Source organism: Bos mutus, chromosome 13, assembly GCF_027580195.1.
Source record: "Bos mutus isolate GX-2022 chromosome 13, NWIPB_WYAK_1.1, whole genome shotgun sequence".
Taxonomy (NCBI): Eukaryota; Metazoa; Chordata; class Mammalia; order Artiodactyla; family Bovidae; genus Bos; species Bos mutus.
The window spans coordinates 25,332,053-25,339,412 of NC_091629.1; the positions used below are offsets into that span (position 1 = coordinate 25,332,053).

General features: G+C 40.6%; 1 non-coding gene across 1 annotated transcript; it reads right to left on the minus strand.

Annotated features, from left to right (window-relative positions):
• Positions 1 to 307: 307 nt before the first annotated feature.
• Positions 308 to 442, minus strand: LOC138990615 (small nucleolar RNA SNORA70). Its single transcript, XR_011466738.1, has one exon. It is a non-coding gene; the product is annotated as a small nucleolar RNA SNORA70 (small nucleolar RNA).
• Positions 443 to 7,360: the final 6,918 nt, after the last annotated feature.

The following is a 7,360-nucleotide window of genomic DNA, read 5'->3' on the forward strand; positions in this document are numbered from 1 at the left end:
TAATTTAATTTTATTTTATTTTTAAACTTTACATAATTGTATTAGTTTTGCCAAATGCCACCATATCTTCAAATTCATCTGCTTTAAACTTAGTAAATACCCACTCCTTGGAGATGTGGGTTTTCTGGAGGCCAGGCCCCCCTATTGAGGGCTTCAATCACATGCTCTTTGTTCTGCAGCTTGGACATTATGACTTGACCAATGTGGACCCTGGCCACTGTGCCCTGGGGCTTTCCAAAAGCACCACACATATCTGTCTGGAGCTAGACTGGGGGCAGCATGCCAGTCATGAATGTCCACTGGAAAGGGCTGTCTCCAAGGTCCCTTAGGGCAACCCATACAGGCAACAGGCTGAATACATTGTCAAGGAGGTTGCTTTCTGTAGCCATCGCACACCAGGCTCCTACGGGGAAGAGAGCACAGTCGGTTTAATTGCCTGCAAATTACTTAAACTATTAAAAATGGTGTGTCTCAATTATGATGCCCAATCAATAAGGAAAATACACTGACATTCAAAAGTTAGAATGAAAAACATGTACACTATCTCATTAATAATTTTTATGTTGATTATGTTTGAAATGAACATTTTCAATATGTTGGATTAAATGAAATACATGATTAAAATTAATTTACCTGTTTCAGAAACAGGTATAGATACAGAGAACAAACAGATCATTGCCAGAGGGGAAAGGTTGGGAGAACAAAGAAATAGGTGAGGGAGATTAAGAGCTACAAACTTTCAGCTGCAAAATAAATGAATCATGGGGGTGACCTGTCCAGTGTGGGGAATACAGTCAATAAATAGGTAATGTCTTTACATTGACATATTGTAACTAGTTTTACCCTGGTGATCATTTTGAAATTTATCAGTTCAGTTCAGTTCAGTCGCTCAGTCGTGTCTGACTCTTTGTGACCCCATGAATCGCAGCACGCCAGGCCTCCCTGTCCATCACCAACTCCCAGAGTTCACCCAGACTCACGTCCATCGAGTCAGTGATGCCATCCAGCCATCTCATCCTCTGTCGTCCCCTTCTCCTCCTGCCCCTAATCCCTCCCAGCATCAGAGTCTTTTCCAATGAGTCAGCTCTTCGCATGAGGTGGCCAAAGTACTGAAGTTTCAACTTTAGTATCATTCCTTCCAAAGAAATCCCAGGGCTGATCTTCAGAATGGACTGGTGGGATCTCCTTGCAGTCCAAGGGACTCTCAGGAGTCTTCTCCAACACCACAGTTCAAAAGCATCAATTCTTCGGCACTCAGCCTTCTTCACAGTCCAACTCTCACATCCATACATGACCACAGGAAAAATCACAGCCTTGACTAGATGAACCTTTGTTAGCAAAGTAATGTCTCTGCTTTTGAATATGCTATCTAGGTTAGTCATAACTTTCCTTCCAAGGAGTAAGCGTCTTTTAATTTCATGGCTGCAGTCACCATCTGCAGTGATTTTGGAGCCCAGAAAAAATAAAGTCTGACATTGTTTCCACTGTTTCCCCATCTATTTGCCATGAAGTGGTGGGACCGGATGCCATGATCTTCATTTTCTGAATGTTGAGCTTTAAGCCAACTTTTTCACTCTCCATTTTCACTTTCATCAAGAGGCTTTTTAGTTCCTCTTTACTTTCTGCCCTAAGGGTGGTGTCATCTGTATATCTGAGGTTATTGATATTTCTCCCGGCAATCTTGATTCCAGCTTGTGCTTCTTCCAGTTCAGCGTTTCTCATGATGTACTCTGCATATAAATTAAATAAGCACTTGAAATGTATAGAAATATCAAATCCCTGTCTTGTGTAATGGGAACTAACAGCGTTGAAGGTCAACTATACTTCAGAAACAAACAGAATAAGAGATCAGATTTGTGGTCAGTGAAGGTGGGTATAGGGTGGCGAATCAGAAGAAAGGGGTCAAAAGTTACAAATTTCCAGTTATAAGATAAATGAGTTTTAGGGATATAATGTACAATATGACACATATAATTAACACTGCTCTATGCCATATATGAAAGTTGTTCAGAGAATAAAACCTGAGAGTTCTCATCACAAGGAAAAGTATTTTTTTCTATTTCCTTAATTTTCTATGCATGTGAGACAATGGATGTTTATTAAACTCATTGCAATAATAATTTCATGATGTATGTAAGTCTAATCATTATGCTATACACCTTAAACTATTCAGATATATGTATATATGTATGTATTTACATATATGTCAGTTATACTTCAATAAAACTGGAAGAAAAAGTTTAAATTAAAACTTTAAAAATTAATTTTACCTGTTTCTTTTCTACTTTTTATAATGTGGGCACAAGAAAATCTTAAATTATGTGTCTGGTTTGCACTATATTTCTATCAGGCAGGTTAAAATTTTCATCCTCCAAAATCTCATTGCTCACCAAAGACAAGACACTGGGTAAACAAAAAGATTAATTCCTTCTTCCAAAATTATTAAAGTTCCAGGTCCCTTGTGTCTTCTTTTACTAAGATTAAGATAAGCAAAACCAATCATTTCTTCCTGTATAATATATTATTAAATCTCCCATTACTAGACATATTTGTAAGTTCTTTCAATAGTATTTTCAACATTAAAATCCTATTAAATCGTACCTACATTTAGGAGTCAGGAATACTTTTCTTCATAATGAAAAGATGCTTCCTTGTGAGGTCGTCCTGCTCTCCTGGCGCCTCTGGCTTTTTCCCAGGACATCTTGACCTCATTTGTCCCCCGATTGCTCTCACTCTTTTTTTCTCTCCTCCTCCCTCAGTTACCTGGAAATTCTTGGATAAGACATCTGATATTCTTTCTTTATTTCTGCCTAACATGAGCTGAAAACTTAGTCTCATTTCTTCATCTGAAGTATGGGAGAGACACACTGCATCTCACAGCATTAAAAGTTAAAGAACTACAAGCTAAAAATTCAAACAAAATAAATGTTTGATAGGAGGTCAACATAACTGGGTTGGTTGTCTCTAACCCATTTTAAGCAACATAATTACCAAATGTCAAAAACAACTAAAAAGTTCTAGGCAGAACTTCTGGACATCTGACTCCATGGTTCAATTTCTTCTTACTCCAATCACTGCATGCCTCACACCCAATAAAAACCGTCTAAAATTTGCTAAATGATCACAGAATCCATCCAATGTCACATCCTCATCCTGAAATACAGGACAAGGGGTAATAAAAGAGATGGGTTTTGCTTTATCTTTTTTTTCTTCTTGGCATCAATCTGCCTTTAGAAATAATGAAATCATTTGTTGGAAGGATGTCCACTTTGAAGATCACTTGCTACCGAACTGTCTTGGTCATTTACATAGATCTCAAAGAGGATTTAAAGAGTTTCTCACCCTTGTTACTCAGATAAAAGGAAGAAGCAGGTGCTGAATTTGGTTTTGTGTGTGTGTGTGGTTTAATATTTGATGAAGCTTCCATTTCATGGACACAAGGGTTGCCATGTGAGTTTTATTTTTCGTCTTTTAATTGAAGTGATGCAGATTGAATCAAAGATAAAAATACATTCAGATACAAAAGGGAGAAAATATTTACACCCAGAAAAGTAACATACAAGTGTCTGGCCTCATGTACCTCAAGAAACATTTTTTCACGTATGTAGGAAAAGCAATGCATAGCATAGTGGCTTAAATTAAAAAGCACAAGGGAAAGAAAAATTGGTAAAGACAATCAGCAGAAAAATACAAAAAATCAACCTACCAAAACTGAGGAGGGGAAAATAGGAAAGGATATACATGAATCAAATCCTCATATGACATAGAAGTTCAGTAGAAAATGTAGGAAGATTAAGAAATCAAGAACTCTGGGAGGCCAAGTTAATTAGTTATGAAGGCAATTACTCAGTTCAGTTCAGTTGCTCAGTCATGTCCGACTCTTTGAGACCCCATGAATTGTAGCATACCAGGCCTCCCTTTCCATCACCAACTCCCAGAGTTCACTCAAACTCAGGTCCATCGAGTCGGTAATGCCATCCAGCCATCTCATCCTCTGTCGTCTCCTTGTCCTCCTGCCCCCAATCCCTCCCAGCATCAGAGTCTTTTCCAATGAGTCAACTCTTTGCATGAGGTGGCCAAAGTATTGGAGTTTCAGCTTTAGCATCAGTCCTTCCAAAGAACACCCAGGGCTGATCTCCTTCAGAATGGACTGGTTGGATCTCCCTGCAGTCTAAGGGACTCTCAAGAGTCTTCTCCAACACCACAGTTCAAAAGCAGAAGGCAATTACTAGAAGACAGAAAATTGTTTTAAAATCTTTGACCTATTGGTTATTCAAGAGTATGTTGTTTAGTATCCACATATTTGAGAATTTTACAGTTTTCCTCCTGTTCTTGATCTCTAATTTCATGCCATTGTGATCAGAAAAGATACTCGGTATCTTTTTAATCTTAAACTTGCTGAAACTTCTTTTGTAATCTAACATATAATCTATCCTAGAGAATGTCCCATGTGCACATAAAAGGAATATGGGCAAAACTAACAGTCCATGCTGTAGGATAGAAGTGTGTTACCTTTGGGAAGGTATTGATTGAAGGGAACAGCAAGAATACTCTATGAGTGACGTGTACGATATCATGGGCTTCCTAGGTGGCTCAGTGGTAAAGAACTGCCTGCTAATGCAGGAGATGTAGGTTCAGTCCTTGGGTTGGGAAGATCCCCTGGAGAAGGGAATGGCAACCCACTCTAGTATTCTTGTCTGAAGAATTCCATGGACAGAGGAGCCTGTTGGGCTACAGTCCATGGGGTTGCAAAGAGTCCGACACAGCTGAGTGACTAAACCACCACCACCGGCACGTACATCATAGCCTATGTCTCATTCTTCAACTTGCTGTTTTCACTTAAGAAATGTTTGATACATCTCCCCTTCTTTCTTTTTAAAAAAATATGTATTTATTTGGCTGTGTCCCAGTCTTAGGTGGGGCACCCAGGATCTTCAGTCTCTGTTGAGGCACATGGGATCTTTTAGCTGTGGCATATGGGAACTAGTTCCCTGACCAAGGATCAATCCTGGGCCCTCTGCATTGGGAGTGTAGGATCTCAGCTGCTGGACCACCAGGGAGGTCCCTCCCCTTCTTTCTTATCAGTGCAGACATATGAATCTTCTTCCTTATAATCTTCTGCATAGCCATCCATGGCACAGATGGTCTACAGTTCAGTTAGACATTCTTCTTTTGACTGTTCAGTTTCTGTTGTATTTTATGTTTGAAGTCTTTTGGTTTGGGGTTTTCTTGGTATTGTTGTTTGGCTATTACAAATAGTGCTTCAGTGACCATTTTCAGACAGATCTCATTACGCATGTGTGAGTGCTAAGTTACTTCAGCCATGTCCGACTCTTTGCGACCCTGTGGACTTTAGCCTGCCAGGCTCCTCTGCCTACAGGATTCTCCAGGCAAGAACACTGGAGGGGGTTGCTGTGCCCTCCTCCAGGGGACCTTCTTGCCCCAGGTATTGAACCCACATCTCTCATATCTCCTGCTTGGGCAGGCAGGGTCTTTACCACTTAGAGCCACCTGCGGAGCCCAGGTTTGGACAGCAAGGAGATCAAACCAGTCAGTCTTAAGGTCTCTTTATACATTTGTGCAAGTATTTCTCTAGCATGCATTCCAAGAAGAAGGATTCTTATTGCCAGATTGCCCTCCAGAAACACGGTCCCAGTTACCTGCTAGGTAGTTTCTGAAGGTGCCAACACCCTCCTGTTGTAGTATTCAGTTGTACTTCCCCAATCACTAGTAAGGTGAGCATGTTTTCACACCTCATTTCCTAGGTCATCATATCTCACATTTTTGTGCTGGGACAGCACCATATGTGAACCATTTCATTTTAGTCTCACAACCCATTCATGGTGCGCTAATAAGAAAAGTTCACTATTTCTTCCCAAGTGACAAGATGAGGAAACTGAGACTTAAAGAAGTTCAGTAACTAGCTTGAATTCACATGGCTCCTAAGTGTTTGTGGCAACAAAGTCTTCCTTCAGTCATTACATGATCTCTGTTCACTTCTTCCCAAGTAAGAGGACTCCAGCTATGGAGGGAGCAGTGAAATGTCAGCTTCAAAACTGCACCATCCAACCTTCTTTGTAGGTAGAAATAGCCTGGTGAAAGTTCTTACCAAAGAGCTACAAACGCAAGTCGGGGGTGGAACTGCCTCCGTAAAGCTCCTTGGAAGGACATACTGATCCGGCTCTTTGCCTGGCCCTCTTCCTTTCCTCCTCCTTCAGATGAGAGGGCTGCATCTGTGCAGTCATAATGTGAGCATGAGGCATCCTGGAGAAGGAAATGACATTCTAAAATAGGTGATGTAGGAAGACAAAATGAACCTGGGACATTGATAGCATCACTGAGCCCATTTTCTTCCACCCTAGACTACCCACTTCTGCAGTTCCCGTTCCATGAGCAAAAGATGTCCCATTGCTTTTCTGCAGTTACTGAGACCTTGATGGAGCCAGGATTTGAACCAAAGCCAAACCTATGTTCTTGATCCTCGAACAATGTTGAATCACTCCTTATCCACTCGAAAGGGATGCTCTTGCTGTAGTAGCCACCACCAGTGACCAGAAAAGACTGAAAAAATCTTGCCCTTGTTCTTCTTCCTCGGAGCAATCAGAGTTGCCCATCCTGCTTCCAAGTCACAATTTCAGTCTCATAGCACCAACCGAAGATGTGGCGCTTGTGAGGATAGAAGCAGAAATAGCCTAACACTGCATCACCTTCTTTATTGAGAATACCTACACAGGGGAGCACAGATTTCTAGAAAAGAATGAAGCAAGTGTTTGAAATGGAAAGTTTCAATTCTGGCTTCACTAGTGGATTTGCTATGTGACCTTAGAAAAATCACATCATTTCTCTCTTCCCTTTTCTTACATGTTAATAAAATGGACTTTAGTGCCATAGGCTTGTGTTAAGAGTCCAGTGAAGAAGTACACATAAAAGCTTTTCAAAAAAATGCTTCTCTGGACACAGAAATAACTGTATAAATATTGGATTCCCAGCACATGTGTGCACCAAGCACAGACAGCTTTGCAGTTATCATCATTGCATAGTAGTAACCCCAATTTTCTCCCTCTCTTTTAGCCATTATGCCAAGGGAGACCCCATGAGACACAGACATAATGACAGAATGGGGGTGACATTGTCACAATGAGGGGTGGGTGTGCCTGCATGCATGTGCGCATGTGTGTGTCTGTGTGTGTTGAAGATTTATCCTTTTTCTTGTTTCATACATTTCATGCAAAGGATTGCTGAATATTCATTGATCTATCCCGGATCCACAAGTACGCTATTAGAAATGCATTGCTTATCTATATTTTTGAAATGCTGAAGTAATTCAGTGTTGATCCTTTGCAAGATAGGTTTGCTACCT